General features: G+C 41.1%; 1 protein-coding gene and 1 long non-coding RNA gene across 2 annotated transcripts in view; one reads left to right on the top strand and one right to left on the bottom strand.

The window, feature by feature from the left end:
- The window catches only part of LOC101159373 (calsyntenin-2), a 404380-nt gene that overhangs the window by 70286 nt on the left and 310002 nt on the right, over positions 1 to 24092 (top strand). The gene's annotated exons all lie outside the window — the stretch shown is intronic.
- LOC144981386 (uncharacterized) lies at positions 3075 to 13068 on the bottom strand. The gene is made up of 3 exons (XR_013647052.1): positions 12930 to 13068; positions 3386 to 3493; positions 3075 to 3213 (listed from the first exon to the last, which is right to left on the bottom strand). It is a non-coding gene; the product is annotated as an uncharacterized LOC144981386 (long non-coding RNA).

Genomic DNA, 24092 nt, shown 5'->3' with positions numbered 1-24092 from the left:
CCATATGCTTTTGTCCTGCTTACACGTTCACCGATTTTATCCGATCTGTGCCACGTGAGAGGAAAAAATCGGAATTGGGTCACTTGAACCATGCAGTGTAAAGGCGGCCTTAGTTAGATGTATGTAGACGAGGGTCATTTGGAGTATAATGTACAATTGACTCTTACTTAAGATAAACTGTTGCAGTGAACTAGAAATTATGTTTTCAGTTGTTCTGGTATTTGGATGTATCATAAGTTATATCGTCATCACATTATTGATCACTGATACAGCTAATCAAAAGTTTTCCTCATGTTGTGCAGCCCTGTGCACAATTGTTTATTGGTAGTTTTTTGTCTATTAGTTTACAGATTAATTAGTTAAATGAAGTACTGTGTCTACTGTTAAAAATAATAAATCACTTCTGTCATTCCTTCTTCGAGTTAGCGTCATGCATCTTTTATATGTTTATTTGTTATTGAATTAGTGCTGTTGACCTCCACTTTCCTTCATGTGATTAAACATTCCATAAAAACCAGCAAATGTCCTTTTTTTAATGTTAGATTAAACATTCCATGTCCAAATCCTGACTGGGCACAGTTTTTTTAGCCTTTTTATGTCATTTTAAAAGATGATTGCATTCTGTTCAGCTTCTCTGCCCCCCCCCCCCCCCCCCCCCACCCCACCAAAGAAAAATAAGACTCAAACTTTTTCTTCATTACTGATTAAAATTCTAGATAAATATCAAAGATTTGTGGTTTACACTGTTTTATTAGTGTTTATCTGTTAATTTCTGATTTTAATTCATAGGAGTTTTTTTTAAGAGTATTTTCTGACTTATTCCTCACATAAGCTCTGCAGCTGCATCGATCCAGTCTGCCTACACATTCCAATTCATTATCTGCAGAATTTGGCCTCATTAATGTCCACATTTGCTCCAAATGACTGGAGCAGCCCAGTTTTCTAAAATGGATTTTTTTTCGTGTAATTTTCCTATACGGGATTCAAGTCATCTGTACAAGAAATCATTGAGATTCGAGTAGTGGCACTTCCCGCTATACTTCAGGCAGTTACAATAACCAAAAACAAGTGCTGCATTCAAACGGGGGTTGCTCTAAAAATACATTATTTTCTACTCCAGGTTCTCGGCGACATCAAAGAGGCCTCCCTTTTTCCATCAATCTGGAAAGAGCCTGGTAATTATTCTGAGGAGACAGGAGACAACTTTTTTAGCATTGCAATTAAAGAGGCTTGTTAACATCAAAGGCAGGAAAAGACCAGAGGCTGATTTTTAGACTGAAAAAATATCATCGGAGGATCAGTTTTACATTGAGTCTGGGCTTTAAAATGTGTCTGAGTTCAGACCAGAAGGTACAGATGGAAAATATGGAGACAGAGCAGATCTAGCTGAATGTTTGAGCCAACTGATGAGATCCTGAGCTTTTAAATGTGTTAAAACACAGTAACTGAATCACTTTATTCATAAAATAGAGGGTTAGAGGTCAGTGGAGTGAGAGAAGGAAACAAAAGCTTCTTACAGTCCAATCTTTTGATGTACCGTTTTAGCCAAAATCTAAAAATCTGTCTCGTTTTCTAAGACATACTTTCTGCAGAGCAGCAGGAGTTCATTACAAATTTACCTCTGAGTTATGGGGCGAACTGTTGGCGAGGAGCAACCACACACCCCACCCTCTCCGGTTACTGAGAGCTCTCTGTTTACAGGTTCATTTACTAGCTTACAGCCCCTCACGCCCCATTCTAACATTAACGGTAAAACAAAAATGGCAGCAATATCAGAGCTATCCAGCCCTTTTGACCCAGATTCCAGTTAAGACGAGGAAAAGGAAGACGTTCATGTGAAGGACAGTTTTCGTCTGCTCCTGATTCAAATCGATTTCAATAAAGAAATTCTCCAAAATAGAATTTTAAGCTTCATTTTCTTAATATATGTCTGTTACCATCAGAAAAATGCTACAAAAAACATCAGAAAATTTTTCAAAATGCCAAAAACATCATTTCTATTAGAATGGGTGTTTAAAGTTGTCCTCATTCTGGCTGCTTTTAGGTTCCACAGAGCAGTTCTGACTCCTCGCCAAATGCATTTGATGTAGACTTGAACAAATCTTTGGTTTTCCAGAGCCTCAATCACTCAAAAGTTTTTCCATCTTCTTTGTCTTGTGCTTTCAGAAACATTTTCCCTTGCCTTTGGTTTTCTCTGAACAGGAAAGTGCTTATCGTAATCCCTTTCCTCATGGATGCACAAGCTGATCTGCTTACGTCTTTTTTTGTTGAAAGTCTCCACGAAGGCAGATGGGCAGGTGATAAAGGAAAGACTGGGAAAGAAGTTGTTTTTTTGCTTTTCCCACTTTAGAGACAAGCCTTTGGAATGACCCCTTTCTCACTTTTCAGCGCCAACTCCTGTACGCCGCTGCTTTGGAAAGCTCACCATCCCTGTTTCTGGAGGTTCCTGTAGTTGTTGCAACATGGTGGGCTCTGCCTTGTGGCCCCAACTTTTAGCAGAGGGCAGTAAAGTGGAACAAGTTCATGACTAACCTGTAGGCTTTGCCTAAAAAGTTTGTGTGAGCGTAATCCAGTGCCTCGTTGATTGACTATTTTGCTCCTGTTTGGTTTTAGCCTGATGGCTATTGGTATTGGTTTCATATTCATGTTCATGTTCTTTTAGTAGCACCTTTAGTATACTAGTGAATACATCACTGTGTAAAACTCTAAAAGACTAGACAAAGGCAGCTGTAGGTCTAACTTTAAACCAAGGCAGAGGCTGTGGTTTGCTTTAAAATATAATTTACTACATTTTAGTTAAAACAAAGTTAAGACAATCCTTAATAAAACAACAATCCTTAATAACATCAGTTAAAATATCCTGGAGGGGGAGCTTATCGAGGTGGTTAAAACTACACGAAAACACAAGCAATCAACAGCATTTGTTGGGAAGTACTGCACATGTGATGGGGAAAACCACACAGCACACTGGAACCCACCACCAGACAGCAGTCCACCACCTCGGCCTCACACCTCCTGAAACAGAAGCTATAAAATTACAAAAAAGAAAAATTCTCACAATTACAGACTAAAGATAAAAGGTGATCGATGGTCAATGGCGCTGAGTGAGCCACCCGAACGCCGCCGATCAGCTGGTGGGAACCGTCCACAGAGGGGTCTCCTCCAGCTGGGATTTCCCGTCTGAAACGGTCCCACCACAGCAGGAGTGGGGACCTGTACAGGAATCACAATTTAAAAACAGCAAAGGCAAAGCAGCAGCTTTAATCAATCCCCTATTTGCGGGGAGACAAGGAAGGCGTGCAGCCAAAACACGTTTCTGCAGAAAAGAAATGAAGAAGTTGCAGGAGCATTGATTCTTAAGCGCAGGAAGGCCATCTTAACATACCGGTCACGGAGAGGAGGGGCGGATCTGGGTGAAACAGTCACATCACGCTTTCAGGTTACTGTTGCCACGCCACAGATGCGCCAAAACCCGGCTGATTGCTCGTGTAAACTGTAAACATAAAATAAACTTAGTCTACTAGCCTTAACAGGAACTTGGCTCCAACAGAATGACTATGTTAGATTGAATGAAGCAACCCCCCCCCCCTCCCCCAGTTATAATAACTATCGACCAAAGCCTTTTACTCCAAAGATTAGAGCATGACATCGGGATTAGAGGATCTACCCTCCAGTGGTTTGAATCCTATTTTTCTGATAGGTACCAGTTTGTTCATGTAAATGGACATTCCTCTCATTGCACTTGATTTACCTACGGAGTCCCACAGGGCTCAGTTTTAGGACCCATCCTGTTTGTGCTTAACATGCTACCCTTAGGAAACATAATCAGGAAACACAGCCTTAATTTTCATTGTTATGCCGAAGATACGCAGTTGTATTTATCCATGAAGCCTGACCAGAATGAGAATTTAAAGAAACTGAATGCCTGCATCAGAAACATCAAGACCTGGATGACAATTAATTACCTCCTCTTGAACCCACAAAAAACAGAGGTCATTAAAGCCGCAAGTGGCGTTGTATGGCCCGCAGACGCAACCCGCCTTCCAAGCCCAACTCTACGCACCACCGCCGCCCTTACCGCCCTCACCATCCTCACTGCCCTCACAACCCTCACCGCCCACCTTTGATCAAGGCTAGTCAAAGCAGCATTTGCTAATAATGCTAACTATGCTAATGTGGATAAAAGTGCAAGCATTGCGATCAACATCATCAACTCTCTCAGGAAAATACATCGCTCAAAATGCTAATTATGCTAACTATGCTAGTTATGCTAATGTGGCTAAAAGTGCTAGCATTGCGATTAGCATCATCAACTCTCTCAGAAAAATACATCGCTCAAAATGCTAATTATGCTAACTATGCTAGTTATGCTAATGTGGCTAAAAGTGCTAGCATTGCGATTAGCATCATCAACTGACTCAGAAAAACACATTGCTTTATTGATGAGAGCTATATGTCATGAGTTAGTAAAAAACCCACTTTTTTTTCAAAATGGCAGCTTTTCTGTTGTTTTATCTCCATAGCAACCACTTTGTGTTTTAATCGCCTCGGGAGGAGGAATTAAAAGTAAACCTTTTGTTGTCCTTAGCAACAGTGGTTTTATGGTAACCACGCGCACATTCCTTATTTGTCCATATCCAGGGTTTTTCAATGTATTCAGTTTCAGGCATGAATGCATGCATTAAAATTTCACAGTCTTCCATTGAAAAACATAGGAGTTATAACAATGCGCCACTTTGCTAGCTTGCCACGCACGCACCGGTCAAAATCTACAACTTCTAATTCCAACATTTTTTCCACAGTAGCTTGCCATTGATGCCCAAAAGATTTCGCGAACACAGGGTATACTGGTTTCGTTAGTCAATTATTTAAAAAAAAAGTTCAGAATTTTGTCATTTTTGCCGAGTCAGCGCATTTTTTTGCGACGGTTTTTTGCTTACTACGCCAACATTCCTTTATCGATCTTGTCGTGCGTGACATCGTTTGTTCAGCGTGGGCCAGGGATTCGCATAATTCCTCTTCACGAAATTCCGATAAAAAATGCGCGAGCTAGCTGAGATGGCAACGGTTGCTAGCTCGCCACGCACACGCCGTTCAAAATCTACAACTTCTAATTCCAACATTTTGTCCAGAGTAGCTGGAAAAGTTACGAGACGATTGATGAAAATTCCAGCAACGAGTTATCGTTTGCATCTGGTGCTAAAGGGGCCCATTTTGGCCCATTCATTTTTTTTTGACGGGATCGCTGGCCATGATGTCATCGTCTTCGGGGGGGAGACGTTGACCCTGTGGAAAATTCATTTGCAATTTATCCCAGGTGTGGGCACGTTTTGGTGACTTTTCCAGCATGCGGCGGGGGTCACATTCTCGCTGAAAGGCGGCGAAGTCGTCGTTCCAACTGCGAAAACAATATGGTCCTTGCAGTTAGTGACTGCTGCTGCGGGCCATAATAATACTAGGTTCTAAAAAGCTCAGAGATGCTCTGTCTGATCAGATAGTCTCCCTGGCTGGTGTAAGTATAGCCCAGTTAGAAACCTTGAGGTTTTTTTTTTAAATCTGTGATCAACCAGGTCACAGATTATCTGTGATCTATGACTATTTGTGATTTTCTGTGATCGATCAGATCTTTGTTTTCATTCTAAGATCCTGAACTTAATTTCTATGAAGGTTTGAGAATTTAAACAAGAGAAAAGGAAAAAATGTTCATGTCTGTGTGAGAAAAGTGTATTTATGCAGTGAGGAGTTTTACTGCCATAAATGTCTGGAATCGTTCTCCGTGGATTTCACAGATCACGGTTATTGTTAGAACATAACTCCTGCAATAAACGAGGGAAATCTGTACATGTGAAAAGGTAAAACAGATTTATGCGTAGCTGCAGCAGAAGACAGAGAAATGTGCTTTTTCATGATTACTGGATGATAAACAGACGTGCAGGACACAGAACAGCTACGCAAACTGTGAGACGTGTGAGGAGCTGCAGACCTCAAAGTCTCAGTGGGAATATGACGGGAGAGGAGCCACTATTTATTGTTTTTTTTGGTTTTGGTTTTTTAAACGTATCAGTATATTTTTTCCTGAATTTCTGTCTTTGAATATTATTGAGAGTGTTGTTTGGTCATTGTTTTTTTTCATAAATAATGTTATTTATTTTATTAAAAGGATCATGAATGAATGAAACTTTATTCATGTAGCACTTTACAACTCCTTGAAGGTACCAAAGAGCTTCACAAAAAAGATCTAAAATGGGAACAAAAGTTTTAAACTAAAAACTCTAGAATATTCTGTTTTAGAATTTAATTTTCCATCCAAATGTTTTCATCCAGATTCCATGTTATATCATTCTCACTCCCCACATCTGCTCCTGGTCTGGCCCTTATATCCAAGTTTAGAACCCAATGTGGCCCGTGACTTCCAATAATTGCCCACCCCTGGTCTAAGGGCAGGGACGCCAGTTTACTTTAGTCTGTTCAGTTTAGTTTTGAATTTACCTATTGATTTCTATGACTTTATGTTCTTTATGATTTCATGTTCATTATACAATTACCGGTATGAAGCCCATTGAGATGACAATTGTTGTAATGTTGGGCTATATAGATAAAATGAAATGGAATTGAATTAAAGAGGCCATCTGTCCCATCTAAGTGCCACATCATCGGTTCAGGATGTGACCCCAATTCTGCTGACTCAGGCGAAGTTTGCAAATAAACTCCCTATTCTGTCACTTCATGATGTATGGCGACACGCTCCCGCCCTACATCTGTCCTGCTGAGGAAGCCGCTCAGCTGGTGTGAAGCACAGGTTCTCTGTTTCATTAAACCTCCATGGACTTTAGCATTTTCATTCAGTCTTCCTTCAGCTTCCTCAATACCCTGGAGAGGAGGTCAACATTAATGTCAAGAATTAGAGCTTCATCCAGTGCCGTGTGGAGCATCACAAAGCCGCAGGCGGCAGACAAAGAATTCATTCAAGCAGAAGTTGTAATTTTTCCAACATGTGGAGAATCTTGATATTTAGGGGAGACATTGCATTGAAGCTTCCATGGTGCAGACAAAAGTGGAGTCCTGCCGCTGCGGCATTGTGCTTATGCAAAGGAATGAGGCTTGTGTGAATACTGCATTGCTTCCTACAAAAGCAAACAAAATAGCTTTTTGTTTCATGTTTAAGGTAAATAAATATGCAGATCGTTTGATTTCAGAACAAAAATATGTTTAGAGCTCCTGAGGCCCCAATATTCTACGTTTCATAAGCCTTTCTAAGTGAACTATATCCATATATATGATAATATATTACCTTTCAGTTTTTTGTCTTTTGCATGGAAAAATGAAGTGTAGATCTTTGCAGCATCTTTACCTAATTCGAGTCACCTTGGAGGGTCTTGGTGGTCAGCAGCGGCTGAGGAACGGCTCAAACCTGGGTCCCCCCTCACTTCCAAGGTCAGAAGACAGCGGCTGTTTGCTGCGCATTACACACCCATCAGATATGGAGTGTTATTAGCATTCATCTAGAGTCATGTTTCCTGCAACCTGATGAATGCAAGTCCAATATTGCTGCTTTTTTATCTCCGTCTCTCATCTGCACAGCTCCTTAGAGTAATATCTGTCTCATTAACTGATAAGTAATTTGCTGCATCAAACAGCTAATGGCTAACATTATTTACCGCTGGTCAGGGATTTAAATCAGCTCTAGTTTGTGTTTCTCTTGGTTATTAAAAAAAGTTCAACTTGTTGATCAGAAAGTCTGATGTTGATCATAAAGCGGCAAGAAAAGGGCTTTATAATCAGCAGATGAAAGTTCCACAGTAAATGTTTTAGCTCATGTTCAGCCTATCATCTTTATCTCTCCCTGTTGGAGGAGCACTGCTCACTTATTCAAAGCCATACAGGAAGCGGTGCACATACATGTCCCTGAAGGACCATAAACACCAGGTCAGGAGAACGAGAGAGCTGTTCTAGTGAAATGGATGACCTGTGAGAGCCAGAACGCATTGTTAGGAGATAAAAGGCAGCACTGCTGCAGCACACAAGCTCAGCAACACTTTGTTGTGCAAATCAGTCACTTGTTTTCCCTTTCATAAAAAATCTAATGAAAGCATAGCTGGTACTTTGAGGAATGGGAGAGGAGGTAAACAGAGGAGATAAATTAGCTGTGGTGGAGAATCTCAGACTTTAAAAAGAATAAATCTGCAGCAGGGCTGACAGTGCAAGAAAATACTAACAGTGATGGTTTCTGTGCTGTTTGCTCAAAAATGCTGCATCACTTGAAAAAAAACGAGTTTCATTGTTGAGTGTATGCAGAGCTAACCAGTGACAGTGACTGCTTTAAGCTGCAATCACACCGCCCTCTGCAACGCGCTTCCACGTGTATGCATGTCTACATTCACACGTGGCTACGCGGGTTTCTGTGTTTAAACGCGCAGCCATTGAATGCAGGTTAAAGGCTAAACCAGGTTTAACTTTGACCAATCAGGGACTTGGATTTGGTAGTAGTGTACAGATGGCATCCTTTTCAGCTCACAGAAATGACAACTGTTTGAAATTTGATAATAAAGGAGAAATAATAATTGCAGTTTGTGGTCGGCTGGAATTCAGTGAAACCAGGTTTTTCATAAAACTGAATAAATCTGGGAAAGAAAAAGATTTACACCACTTTGACATTTCACATCAAGACTCCTCCAACTGTAGGTAGCAAACACGCGCTATCATATAGTAGATAACGAAGAAGAAGCCCCTCCCTGCTTGTCCATTGTGAACTCTGTGGTCTAGAGAGGCAGGTTTATGAACAGGTTTAGCACATTCTTGATTGTGCGTCACATGCCAGGTGTGTCCGTAGCTTATGACAGTTCATACACCTGTTAAATATGCTGTTATTAGTATTTCATATAATGTCTATACGTTATGTAAACAGAATATATGAATTTGTTGGAGCTTTCCAGAGCCATATACTGTGCAGTGGAGGAAACAAGTATTTGATTTAGTTGGTTTGCCAACCTAAAAAAAACCTGTCATTCTGTCTTCCTATGGTAGGTTCATTTGAAAGGTTAGGGATAGAAAATTGCAAAACAAAAGCAAAAAATCCAAGAAATTTAAGAATTGTCATACATTTATTTCCATTTCATTGAGGGAAATAAATTTTTGATCCCTCTTCCAAAAAAAAATTGTACTTTGTGGCAAAACCCTTAATAGCAGCACTAAGGTCAGAGGTTTCATGTGGTTGATAAGGAGGTTTCTGCACAAATCTGGAGGAATTTGGCTCCACTCTTCTTTACAAATTACTTCTACAGTGCGTTTCAAATTATTACTCTAATTTTATTCAAGTATAAAAATACAAATGTGTAGTTTTTCAGTTAAACTCCTGAATGATATAGTTTCTTAAGGCATTGGATCACTGATATCAATCTCAGACACCTGTTATATTTAGTTTGCCAGGTGATTTCAATTAACGGAAAAAATACTAAAGAGGGACGTCCCACATTATTAAGCAGACCAACATTTTCAAGCAATATGGGAAAGAAAAAGGATTTCTGTAGCTGAAAGGCGTGAAATAATTAAATGCTTTGGACAAGGGATGAAAACCTTGGATATTTCAGGAAAACCTTAACGTGATCATCTTACTATGAAGAGATTTGTGGCAGATTCAGAGGGTTGGTGCAGATAAATGCAGAATGAGGAAGGTTTCTGCCAGACTAATGCATCAGATCAAGAGAGCAGCTGCTGAAACACCATTACAAAGCAGCAAGCACATGTCTTAAGATGCTGGAGTCCCACAAACATCAAGGTGCAGGATCCTCCAGAGGCTCATAGTTGACTTAATTCTTCTCTTTCTGCCGCCCCCCCCCCCCCCCCCCCCCCCCGCCCCCCCCCCCAAACAACACTCACAAGCAAAAACGGCTGCAGTGGACCCAGATCCACACGAAGACTCATTTTCAAACAGTCTGGTTCACTGATGAGTGCCGTGTAACCCTGGATGGTCCACATGGATGGAGTAGCAGGTGGTTGGTGGATGGCCATCATGTCCCAACAAGGCTATTAGATCAGCAAGGATGGAGGTGGTGGAGTCAGGGTTTGGGCCGGAATCATGGGGAGGGAGCTGGCTTGAATGACGCTTTAGTGTTTTTCTCCCCATTTCCATACCTTTCATTCTCCAAGCTATTATGGCGGTAAACCGTCACCTTAAGAATTTCAGATATTACATTTGGAAAGGTGGATACATAAATGAATAAAGAAACCTATATTTTACATATATGTTATATAACTTATTATATAACTTACAGTACAGACCAAAAGTCTGGACACAACTTCTCTTTCAAATGAATGGGAATGTGTGTCCAAAATTCTGGTCTGTACTTTACATGTTTTTGTTTTATTCGAGAAATTTAGCAGGCTGTAAGATTGGACATTTACTCCAGTGTTAGTCTACACACCTCTGCTGTAAATTTGTTTTTTATGACAAGAATAAAACCTTGAATTTAAATGACAGCTAGGTTGGTAAGATTAAAGAGGAACGCACAGAAACAACAGTTTCCAATTTTCAAGTCTTTTAAACTTGAACTGAGATGTGGGCGGGATGTGGCGTGGGATGCCCCCGCCCCCGCCCATCACTAAAAGCTTTTTCTGGTCTGCTGCCGGTCCACAACACTTCAATAAGTAAATACACAGAAATTCAACTTAAAACTTAATTCTCTTGTATACTTCATATATGTTCTCCATAATTAGAAAAAATCTACAAGAACATGTTAAAAACACCAAAAAGTCAGCTTTTAGTTTTTGGTTCAGAAAAGCAAAAAACGTGAATGCATAACATATAACATGCGATATAAGTTTAGAGTGAAGCCCATGTTTTTGTTTCTACAAATGTCCTAAAGATGGATGGTATAAACCTTCTTCAAATAAAATTTTTATTTGACTCACAGAAGTATTCCTTCTAGTTATAGGCATGGACATAGCTCGATGCATTCTTGTCGTTCTGCTCCTTTCAGCTGCAGGAGTGTCTTATGAGGACGTATTTATACTTTTAGGGGTCTTGGTGGGGCATCAATCTAAATGTAGATCATGTCAGGATAAAAATGCACCTAGATGGCTGCGAACCGGCAAGCTAAAAATACCAGCAGCTGTAAACGACCACAGGGGAGAAAACGCGACAAGAAAGGTCGTCTGCTTTTTAACACAACTCTGTCACATTTTCTCTCCACCTCCGATATTCATTTTTCATTGTACAGCTATCTGGTAGTCTCTCAGCTCTCACACACACACGTCTGTCCCAAACAGGAAAACATCTTGGAGTGCAAAGAGGAGCCAGTCACATTTTCAAGAAAACGTAATTAGGTTTGCATCCAAACTCTGCTCATGCAGGCAAATGTGCATGAATACATGCATAAATGATATTCTGTGGAAATGGACTCTGACTTATTTCGTGTCCTCAAGGTCGATGAGAGACAAGAGACTCTTCCAAAACCACTCACACGGCGGAGTAATGCAGAGAAACAGCGTATGTGACACATTTAAGTCTCTCTTTTCACACTAACCATCTTGAAAACCTGAAGGGCCTTTCTTCCTAATGTAGCCCATTACGTTCCCCTCATCTGTGGCTGAGGAAACTTCTGTCAGCGTCACACTTCCCCATGTGGAGCATTTTGGACTAAGTAGTCCAAATAACAGACCTCTAAAAGCCTTGGGAACAGCTCTAACTGCTTGCCTTTTACTCTTGAAGCTCCTACTCTTCTGCCCACTTTAGTCTCTATTTCCTCCCCACTTTCCGGCTTTTAACCACGTTCCTCTCCCATCATGCATCACAGTGTTATCAAAGCTGGCCACCCACAGTTTCTCAATCGTGCCGATGGAGGTGTGAAATGCAGTGTGCACACTGAAATGCAGCCCACTGGTTGCCAAATCATTTTAACTTACGTTATGATTGACAACTTTGAGAAGTTCAGGTCACCGTGACACAACCCCCCCCCAGCTCACCTGTTTGGAAGTTGAAGAGGAAGGAAACTTTCCATTGCTTCATGTGTCGTGTTTGCTAATGCTGAATGCCTCAATTCCATTTGGCTGTGAGAACTCAATGATCAAGGAGAGAGTACAGCTATGTTCACATCGCCAACAGCAACGCGCGTTCAGCGACCTTCCAATCAAAAGTCCATGGAAACTCATGTCAACCACATTTCGGGCTTCTGCATTCAAAACTCTTGCGTTCCTGCAAGTTTCTACTGTTTTCAGGCTCTACCTACAAACGGATGGCCATGGAGCTGTGTTGGGAGTTAAAGCAGGTTGAACTTTGACCAATCAGGAACTCAGATTTGGTAGTGTCGTATGGATGCATTGACAGAACTGCCAGCTGGTAAAAAAATTGATATTTTCTGTTTGAGCCCGGCTAGAATTCTATTTTTCATTTTGAAAATGTTATTTGTGTGTTTGTGTGTTTTTAAGATGTGCTGACTTTACAATCAAAACAAGGAATATTTAGATTGCTGTTCAAAAGCTTTTTTATGTATAAAAAAGATTTCCTGCAGTTGTACACAGTATGAACATAAATCAAGCAGAAACCCACTCAGGTGGAAATTGTCTTTTTAACAGGTTCTTGTTCTGACGGAGGACATATATAAAAGAAAGTTAAGATTAAAATTACATTTCTAAGTAGAGAGCATGTAAACAGACGGGTGACGGGAAGTGGGGGCGGGCTTGCTCAGTGCCAAGACTCCTGCCCACAACTCAGAGGTGAATTTCTGATGAACTCATGTTGCTCTGCAGAAACTATGTTCTAGAAAACAACACAAGTTTTTTTACTTTTGCTAAAAACAGCATAACCATAATTAAAGGGCCACTGGGAATGCATAGGAATTAGATCAAAAGGTGATGGGAGAGGGACTGTAAACACATAGCATTTTACACTAGAGCATCCTCTTTCACAGAGACATCACGCCGTTCCATCTTACCTTTCTGGGCAGCAGCTGCTCCACATCTGTGTCCGCTCAGTGACGACCTCTGAAGGTGGAACAAACTGTCGGGCCACGGCAGAACCGGCCACTTCAGGCCACACCATGAGGATGCCATTGGAGGCGGAACTGAGCAGCTGCATAAAAAAGGGAGCTGCTTTAACAAACACACTACCGGTTTGTTTGATTCCACTGAACAAAAAACCACAATGTCCAGCTTCAGCTCCAACACAGCGCTGGAATGAGAATGAGAGGGATAAACGGGCTGTCAATAGGGCTAAATTAACACATGCAAAGATGGCTGACCCCCGAAAGCGCCGCCAATTACGCCCAGTTAGGGAAATAACAAGTTGGTCGATTTGGTTTTAATTCCCAGCAGCCACTGCTGCTTGTGGGCAGGAGGCGGACACCGCTTTTTATTTCGATGTGTCATCATCAGTCTAAGTGCTAATTAAAGTGGTCTCCCCCAATGGCCTGGCATGTGTGCACATCCATGTGAACAGATAAAGGATGGCCAATCTCCTCCGATTACAGAATGTCTTCTTTGTACATATTTGGACATCAAATGGCACAACATTCAGCTGATGGGAAGAGCTGCAGCTTAGCAGGAGTGATAATCATCACGCAGACATGATCTTAACATGAGCCTAATGACCTTGGTCTCTAAAATACTTTTTGTTCTTGAGTTTTTAAAAATAATTGAGTTTGTACCATGTTTGCACAGCTTTGAACACATACTGTAAACACTTAAAAGTAAAAATAATTAAATGTACCGTAGACACCCACCTTCTTGGAAACCAGCTGGATAAATAGTAAAAAGTACGGAGCCCGTGCCCTAACATGGGTTAAAAAAAAAAAAATTAGTTCCCACGAAATAATAATCACGTCATAAGTCATTCATAAACACGGATGTGAGCAATACTTGGATTTCTGTCTGTGTGGATCTCACTACAATGCATGGAAGACACGGAGGATGTATAGAGAACAGATTTATTTATTTTAAAAAGCTCTACAAAAGCATTGGTAATCACATCTCTATTGTCGGGGTTCGTTCACTTCCCGGTACACTCTCCAAAAGCCGCTTTCCGTCGCTACATCCGTGTCTCTGTGACCCACATTAATTCAACAGCGGAAAAATGCAAACAGGAATAAAACTGGGGGATCTATTTATTATTGTCTCGCTGAAAATGAGAATAATATCATAAGATTTAGGATGCCCGAGCTTGCTGCTTCCCCGTACCGCAACGGCTGTCCGTCTGCCGGCCAGCCAGCTGTCCGGATGTTGTACTTTAGGGTTGAACAGGAATAATGATATTCAGGACGTGCTGAGGTAACTTGTCTTTTATTAACATACTTGATAGCAGTCACTTTACATCGAAGGCTATATGATACGCATCATTGCATTACACATATCCCATAATGCCTCTCGATCAACCAACGTGTCCCTGTAACTGTGGTGTATTCGAATACAACAGGATAAATGTAAATCAGAATATTATTTCGTGTGAACAAATTCATTATTTTGTGGGAAGGAAATTTTGTTTTTTTTACTGATGTCAGGTCACGGGCTCTTGGTTGTTAATGGGAAGCCTGGCTTACAATGCTCTGTCTGCGGTGCATCTCCGTTGCGTTGACAGACAAAATACAACCTCCATTAATTAATCAGAATGGTTCCATCGCTACTGTCATGTCTGTGTCTGACGTCCATCCCTCAACACAACGCAAGCTTTACGCAGGAGTTCTCTTTCCAGTCCATTGACATGTCAATTTTGTGGCTAACAGGAAAGGGAATACTTTCAAAATAAAACTGTTATTTATAAAAGCTGACCAGCCCACGCGATAACGCACGTTAACACAGAGGACAAAACTGTTGTCCATTTTTGCCATGGAAGACAAAAGTTTGATCTTGGAAGTACAAAAACATGACGTCATTCCTGACACAAACACACATTTTACAATAACTCAGTGAGAAGAGAGTGGAACAAACTACTTCATGGGGGTGGCAGGACAAATGAGTTCCCCTCCACGCTAGGGAGACGCAGGCAGACGGACCTGTGTACGTCAGCCTTCATGTTCTGTTGTCAGGTTCAGGTTGCTATCCACAGCTGTCTCCATTTAACTTCATCATCATCATCTCTTCAAGCTCATCCTTTTTGGTTCTCTCCTGTTTCATGTTTGTTCATGTTCATGTGTCTATAATTCTGTTTTGTTGTTTTCTTGTTTTGACATGACAGAAAGCTTTTGTCAAAACAAGGAGTTAGATTAAATAAACCTCCACACATAACCTGTAAGGTACAGCGGTGGAGAGCTGATCCTTTGGCTGGTCGAATGGGAGGACCTCATTCCTTCTGCAGTTTGGATGAAACTGGATACTTTAGAGAAAACGGATCCCAATAGAAAACAGAAGTGCAAACTTCAAAGATCTCAAATATGACGGTTTCTTGTTGCTGTGACCTGATGTGCTTACATGGACCCCTGCAGAAATGACACATTGCCTTTGGGAAATAGGTAAATCGGCTGCGTTGGAGTGTTTGCAGCTGCTGGACTCACAGCTCCTTTCTTCAAAAATGTCAGCTGAATGTTTTGTAGTCCTAAGGTGTCAGCGTGCGTTGCTGCTGTCGACAGTGATTAGGATTTCTCCACACGCCTGCAGGGGTGTCAACAAATTCGTATGCTGCACTCTATCAAGGCTTTGTGAGGTTAAGAGTGCAGCAGACGAGCTCACAGCGGTTTCATATGAGCCTCTATATGTTTTTCACTGTGAATACAAAACTGCAGGGGGGTAAATTAAAGCAAATTGAACGCCACAACCTGCAGTGTTGTGTATTTTTAAAGCGTTGGGCTCACTTTAATTTATCTATTCTAAAACAGAGAAACATTTTTGAAATTCAGTCCAGTTAGAAAAATCCAATTATCAGTTAATTCATTCTGGTTCACACAAACGTCATCTCAGTTATTATCCAAATAGATTCAATTAAATTGATGGGAATTCACTCTCTAGAACATTAGTTCTACATTTTCAGTTCAAATCAAATAAGAGCAGCTTAGTGCGTTCATGAATGAGAGCTCGGTTGGGGAGACATGTCTGAAATTCAAACTGAGCATCACTGAGTAAAAATGAATGTACTAGGTTTTGGAGTTGTTGCTAGCACCAAGTTTGTATTTTTTACAATTCTAAAAGTCCTGGACTTTAAAATAGTAAAATAATTCTGAGTTTATGGAGGAAAGTGAGGATAAAAAGAGAAAAAATGGTCATTAAGTGGAATTGATTTGGATGAGTGTTGATGGTCAGAAAGGATGACTGGGCTGGTTTAAGATGAGAAAAATAAACAAGAACTTCAAATTCTAGAGGGCGCTGTGGTGCACAGGTAGAGCGGTTGACCTCTGATCAAAGGATCACAGGTTCAGGTCCCACCTTGGCCACCCAAGCACTGAAGTGTCCTTGGGCAAGACGCTGAACCTCACATTGCTCCTGGTGGTTACAGGTTGGCCCCTTGTGGTTCAGAGGAGCTGTAATTTGTGTGAGACTGTAAAGTGCTTTCAGCCTTAATCACAGTAGAAAAAGCTCTATATAAGTATATGTCATTCACACCATATGCTTCAAGGAAGCATGCAGTAGGGCACACCAGGCAACACAATTATGTTCAAGCCATGAAAAGGAGGCTGTGATTGAGAAAATGCTGGGTTGTCAGTCAAATCTTAAATCTGTGCAGCAACTTTAATGTGAACAACATGAAAACATGAATTAGTCTGTTCAAAAGTAAGACTTCAAAAAAAGTCCACGTTTGCACCTGAACTGGCTCAAGCCAGCAACACGTGCTATTCATTCACAAAGCAGGAATTCACATTAACCTTGCATCTTCCTTAACTCATGTACCGTATTCCCCCATCTCACTCTTTCCTTTTCTGCTCAAGCGCCCCCTAGCGGCAGTTAGAAAAAATGCATGAAAAAAAAAGAAAAAAAATGCATAATTTATCCGCATCATTAAATAAGCCGCAGCGTTGAAAGCGTGTGACAAAAGTAGCATTTTATAATCCAGAAATTACAGTAATCAGTTATAATGAGTCCGACTTTAACTTCAGTTCTTGCTATATTTTATAGCACTAGTGGTGCTAAATAGCCTCATCCTCCTCTCACTCATGGTGCAGAAAGAATTAAACATAACAGGATAAAACAACTCGACAAAACACAGTAAAACAGCTAAACAACTAAACACATTTGGACAAAAACCCACACTTAAACCCAAATCCATCCAGGCAAAGGGAATGGTATCCCACAATTCCTTGCGCTGCCAATCTAACAGCTGCACCAATGTTACACCTACTTAATTGAATTAATTTGAATGAAAGTAAAATAACTGTCTGAAAACTACGTGTTATTTTTAAACTGACTTAACTAAAAAAAATGATTTATCTTAACTGAAGTAAATAATTAAGTTAGATCAAAGTAAAAAGTTTATCTTTCCAACATCCATATGTGGTCTTATCACCCTCTCACGGTGGAAAAAGTATTATCTGAGCTTCTTCATCCACTAAATCATCTTCAAATGGACACGCCATGCTGCTTCACCTCTCTGTAAACAAACTAAGCTTCAACTAAACCTGCTCCAGACCAGGTTATGTTCAGGGCATGAGTTGTCATGGTAACTTGACCTACCCTGAAACATACCTCCATTTCTGGAATCGAAAACTGAGATTATCAACTTCCTTAGCCTCAAACTTACCGTGGGAGCTAGCATAACCTGCTTTCTGGAATCCCCCCCAGGTGTTAGCATGACATAGATGAGAAGTGAAAGCAGTATGGCAAAGCAAAAGGGACAAAAGGTTGATGAAGATCTAAAAGCTTTTGAAAACCATATAAAAAATTCCTCAATTTACTAGGAAGAAATCTGTAGCAGAACCGGACTCAGAAAGTCAAAACTTCTGCCTTGGTCCATGGAGGACTGCAAATACCTGCAACCACAAGCAAAGACTTACAAGTCATTTGATGGATAGTGGATGTATGATGTATTCCAAGGCTCTTGACAGATTTATCTGATACTCTGGATCCTGTGTGTATGCAAATGCCTTACAGACAACAATCATCAACAAAAAGAGGAAAAACTGGATGTCTGCTTTTGAGGAAAATCTTACAATTATTCAGATTTTTCTACCCACAAAGGCAGGAAAGCATCGTGTTTTTGTGCATACACAACATTACATATTTAATCATGTGTGAATTTTTCCAAATGCGGTGCACAGTGACACATGGCATTGTCTGGCTCTCTGCCAAGCGTAGAGGCAACTATTTTAAAAATATTGTATATTGTTGTGTAGTAGTTGTGTAGTACCACCATTTGTTTGTGGTTTCTCATATGAAATCCTTGAGTTTGTCAAATTCAAAGGCACATGTTACACTGGGGAAGGCGTTTGACTGGTTACCCAAGGATCCAAACGCATCCATCTGGTGGTTGCAGAGACCCATACATATGCATCACTTTAAGCCTTGAGTTTAAATTGTATGAAAACACATCCATGTATGGCTAGAAACTAGATATTTACATTTTAAAAAATACACTTTGCAGTCAAAAACCCTTCAGGAAAAACCACTCTCTGCACTTTGTTTTATTTATTTATTTCTCAGGTGGATAAGAATATTTGTTAGTGGTAGATTTAACCTCTAATGCCTTAGTCACAACTGCCCCTACGGGTGGACACAGGCTGCCTGAAGGCAAAAAATGGGCAAAACTGTACGCCATGCATGGTTTGCAATATGACTGTTAAAAATTAGGAAAACTAGACAATCAGACGGTAGTTTGTGTTTGCATCCTATGGACGTCCTATGAGTACTTCTGTATCATGTGCACACCCCATGTGTGCAGCATTTGCGGGTCAGTAAGGAGGCACATACGCACCTCACTGACTGGGGCAGGGGTCACCAACCCTGGTCCTTGTGGGCTACCACTCTGCTTGTTTTGCTGCTAACCCCTCTTCAGTAATTGCTTCTCACCTGGATCAGGTGTGTTCAGTCAATCAGAAACTGCTCTGATTCAATCCAGCTACTTTGGAATTACTGAAGCAGGATAAGATGCAAAACAAGCAGGGCGATAGCCCACGAGGAACAGGGTTAGTGACCCCTGGACTAGAGTGTGGCATTAGGGCACTGTACAGCAGCAGCACCTGTACGCCATACGTGTGTCTAACTTAAACTATCCTTACAAATATGTCAAGATACATTTACCACACACACAACAATGGTACGTTCCATTTTCATGGCCACACAGGCCTTCAGGGAACTGCAAGACACACCAGCTTCTATCTCCGGCCCTCCACAAACCCGCAGGTCTTGGGGTGGGGTTGGCTGGGCACTCTCCCTCCTTCTTTTCACGTTCCACCATCCATTTTAGAAGAACATAAACACTCACCTGAGCACAGGTGTTAGCTCACCTTTGCACTAATAGTTTGCGTGATAGAATGAATGAAATATTTCACACTAGTTGGTTTTAAGGCATAGGTATGCGTGTGTGAACATTATCTGTTTTGTGTGCATGTTGACATGTGGACATTTTTGCAGCTAGCAGGTGTGTTGATAATATTTGAGTGTGTGTGAACAGGCCCCGCCCTTTTTGTACTACATTTGAACCGTACCGTAACGATAAACAACCAGTAAACCTGTCTGCTCTATGCTGCTTCATGGTCTAAGCCCCCCTCCCCTCCTATTATCACCCTCCTACCCCCCCCCTCTCTCTAACGTCCCTCTCTTTTCTTCCCTTCTTTCCTTTTCCGTCCGGTCCAACACCCAAGATTTTCAAACATGATTGAAATTAATAAAGTTTGGCCTTAATTACAAAAAGGGGTTTATTCAGACATACCTCTGGTTTGTCTGAAGATTAATAACCCCTCTTGTTAAAGTAAAATATGTCCAACACAAGAGGCCCTCAGCTCTCATCTGTCTGCCCAGCTGTTGGACAGGACAAGTTAAAAAAAAAAAAGAAATGTAGATGTATTTCTTTTTTCAAAGCAAAAAAGTCTGACTTGATGTGTGGGATGCTAAAAGGTTATATCCCACCAGAAAGGACCCCATAACCTTTCATAAAGCGCCAGACAGTCATGGCTGGCCCCAGTGGCCTCACAAGAATCCAAACAGCCAGGAGACACTGTGGACTACACAACAGGTCCATAAATCTCAATGTGATCTGGCTTTCTGAGGGAGAATCAATCACTGGAGACACTTTTCCATTAACTGATAATCACTTTATTCACTTTGTTCGTGTTTGATGTCCCTGATTTTTTACTACAAATACTAGATTCCCAGCAACACAGTCAGGATTACCCTCCTTTAATGGCTGCAGCTCCGAACCAGCTGACCTTATCAACAGTTCACCCAGATGAATGTTAGTCTAACTGGTTTTGGCCCTGCCTTTGTAGCTCAGCACCCCTGAGAACAGTTATCTTTTCCCACTATGCACTGCACTTCCTTCTGCTAACATTTTAAATGATCAGCCTGCGTCTTTCCATCCATTTTGGAAAGCACACACTCACATATTGTTCATTACTGGCTGCAAAGGAAAGGGAAGATGACAATGAACTCCTGATGCTCACGTTTATCTGGCATTTTATCACAGAAGTACAATATTGCTCTGACAAGAGGGTTTACAATTGCTTAAACGCGAAGGAGGATGTGGCAGTTTTGTGAGTTGGGGGGGGTTGTAGAATAAAAAAAAAGAAAATTGCAGCTTTAATATGGCAAATGACAAGGTAACTGAGTGGGTGTAATTTGTAGAAACCTTTTAACTTGGATCTTTATCTTCCATTTCACTTTTTTCCCTGTTTGTCTGAACCCTTTGCCTTTTTTTGTAGAGAAATCAGCTCACATGTTCCTTTACAAGCGAGATAAAGAGTGGGAGGTTAGAATATCAGCCACCTCAGCACGCTCCATTTTACCCGTTCATTGCATTATTTCCTTTTACTACCTTTTACTTTTTTATTTCACTGTTTTTGTTTATTTCTTTACATTAGGGAGAATGTTTCTCTTTGCAGAAGGGACAAAAATGATTGATCCTTTGATTAGGCCAGGCATTTGCAATCTGTAACACTTAGAGCCATTGGGGTCAAATTCTTACTGACTGCAACCCAGTGGGAGCCAAAAAGTCTGACTTCACCCTTCAGAAAAAATAAGATGCTGTTTATGTTTCATTGTGACATCAATGATATAGTTCAGTTTTTTGGTATAAATAAAAAGAAGTACAGAACAAATAAAGAAACTAACCTCTTTTCTAAAATTGAAATAGTTTATAACTTTTGTTTGGTTCCCTGTACGTCCTTTCAAAATAAAAGACACCCTGTACCACATGGATCATCTCGATGCAGGAAATGTAACAGAAGCTAGTTTGACTTTAGCAGAGATTTAAAAAAAATACAGTATTTATTTTACTGTTGTTGATGCATCTCAGCTAAATATTTTTAAGATAAATATCAGACTTTTTGGACTATGAAGGACTCCATGATCTTTTTTTCTATTTTTTACCAATAGAAGAATTGCTTTTTAATCAGGTGCACCTTATCTACAGGCTGTGCTTACTGACCTCCACTTGATTTTCTGTGGAACCCAGCGCAAGAAATCTGTCTAAATGTTTTAGTGTGACTTCAGTAAACTACAAGGCCGAAGGTCTGTATATTGTTGGAGCATTATGGGTATTGTAGTCAGGAGCCTGGCGGAGTGATACACACTGTGCTGCAACAGTTTGCGAATGAGTTGAATAAAGTTTGACTTATTTGACTGGTTTGGTTTTGCTTGATGTGCCTTGTTGTCTAAAAAATACATATTTTAAAAAAAATTAAAACCATTTTATTTTCCTCAGGCAGACTGCCAGAGTGGGGAGGTCAAAGAGCCACATGTGGCTCCGGAGCCTCAGGTTCCAGACCCCTGGATTGGGCCACAAAATACAATCTCTTTATAAATGCTTGCTGGGTTCTAAAGGGCCCTCTGTGACTTGCTGCTGAAGAACTGTGAGCAGGATGTACTTGTTGAAAAAGGGAGATTCATTTGGGGTTCTGTCTGAGTCAGCAGACAGTGATAAATTATCCCAAAGTGGTGCTTCACAGATGGACTCTGGGAGTTCACAGAGATGTTCACCTTAAGCAGATAGACATGGAAGCAGCTCTGAGAGAATAGAGGATGCAGAAAATGAGTTGGGACAAGATGTAGAGGCTCTGAGCTTAGATGGATCCTCGGCTGTCAGTCAGTGGAAGCATAGCTGGAAAAGAGCCAAACTCTTGGACTTCCAAAAAAGATCTAAAAACTGCCTTTGGGCAATAAATGTTTCATTTTTTTCAGACAAAAGTAACATAGGGGTGCTTGAGCAGAGATTTGCTGTTTTGTGCCTCACAGTTCTGCACTTCTTGTGGGTCAGACATCCTTTTGTTTGAAGTATTTCTTTTTCAACCCTCTCAAAAGGTCCAGCTTCATTTATCAAACAAACACATCCGTGTGGTTTTCTTCATGTCTGCTTTTGTGGACAAATTACGAAGGTTTTGTGCTTCCAAAGTTCAGACACACACAAGCTGCCTCCACTGCTTTGGCAGGGTTTGCTTGACCGCCCCCGCGCCAGGTCTGATAAAGACGGAGTCGTGCCAGGCCACTTGCCCCTCGGTGGGAGGTGTGAATCTGGGCAACGGCAGATAAATGTGACAACGCATCGTCGCCATGGCAACTGCCAAATGACAGCACCCTTCCCACTTGCTGACCTGAATTACAGCAACGGTAAAAGGTCAAGCATGGTGTCCTTGTTCTGTCAGTAACCTTTAAAACCTGCAGGGTGCCAAACGGACACATGCAGATGCATTTGTCCTCAGTCATGTACACATTCCACAAGAACCTCTATAGACGGACCCGTGCACGCATCAGTCGTCCCTCTCCTGCACACTGGCAGGAGAAGTGAAGGGTTGGCCCGTACTGTGATAAGTGCTGCATATAATCATTGGCTATTGTTATCAGAGATATGAAGTCTAGTGGAAGATTTTTCACCTCAGCAATAACTATAATTTACATCCACTGTTTCAGTCCATCAGTGTAATAAGCATGTGTGCAAACTGATGATTTTGGCTATAACCATAGCTTTGGACACACTTTACCACATAGACAGAAACTCTCATTTTCAGGGCAACTGTAATGATCTGATGGGGCCACTTTTTCTTTTTATAGGGGTGGGTCATGTTGGTTTAGTAAATGCAAACCAGGCTCTCAGATCAGATTATAAAACTTTATCTTGCTTAAAGAGGGCAATCAGTTAAAACTGAAGTCAAACCAATCTTGCGATTCATGAAAATAATTTTTGTACTGGATCCATTGTGGCACCAGTGCTGTTTTTCCATAGGGTGCCAATAGAAATTGGACTACTGTTGGTAGAAAAAAGGGGCAAGGCGTCCTTTTAGGACCTAGTCCTATGCATCCATAGGGGGGGTTGACCCATACGGGTGCTGCGGGTTTTCGGGTTGTCCGGGCCCGTGGAGGGTCAGACACAAGAACAGCTGGATCTTAGGGTGAGCGCAGGTCGTCTCCTGAGGCTGGTGCGGCCAACTCAAGGGAATGAAGAAAGTAGAAGGTTCTATTGTTGCATGTGGTTAGTGTCTCATGAAGCATTTTTAAGGGTGATGTGAGTTACACCATTTATGATGTACGGGTGATGTCGTGATGTTTCGGTGGTTTTACACGGCACTTCAGTCGTTTCGTAAGACACGCCTGCTTCTCACCTTCTTCACCTTTATTTACATGTTGTTTTCGTGCACACTGCCTGCTGTGCTCGTAGAATAAAATGTCCATGAACTCTTTCCACTACGGTCTCATCTAAGTTCATGCAAACCACCTCTGGACAGCCCGTATCCACCTGTAAGGGCAGGTGTTACTAAGACTTTACATAGATCAGGGGGGTCAAACTCATTTTCACTGAGGGCCTCATCAGCAGAGCGGCTGTCCTCACAGGGCCAAATATAACTCATACATGTAACTAAATGTAATGAAAAATAAACGTAACTACTCCTTAATGTTAAATAACTCATTATTTATTTATTCTAACTTTTTAAACTGACAATTAGAGTTGCACAGAAAACATATGTTTGCTTGTTATTCTAACATAAATCCTTTTACATTTGATTCTGTCAGGTTAGGTAATATTGACAGAGTTA

Source organism: Oryzias latipes, chromosome 13, assembly GCF_053564925.1.
Source record: "Oryzias latipes strain Hd-rR chromosome 13, Olatipes_Hd-rR_3.1".
NCBI lineage: Eukaryota > Metazoa > Chordata > Actinopteri > Beloniformes > Adrianichthyidae > Oryzias > Oryzias latipes.
The sequence above is the reverse complement of the archived record's forward strand: the minus strand, read 5'-3'. Positions and strand labels throughout refer to the sequence as shown.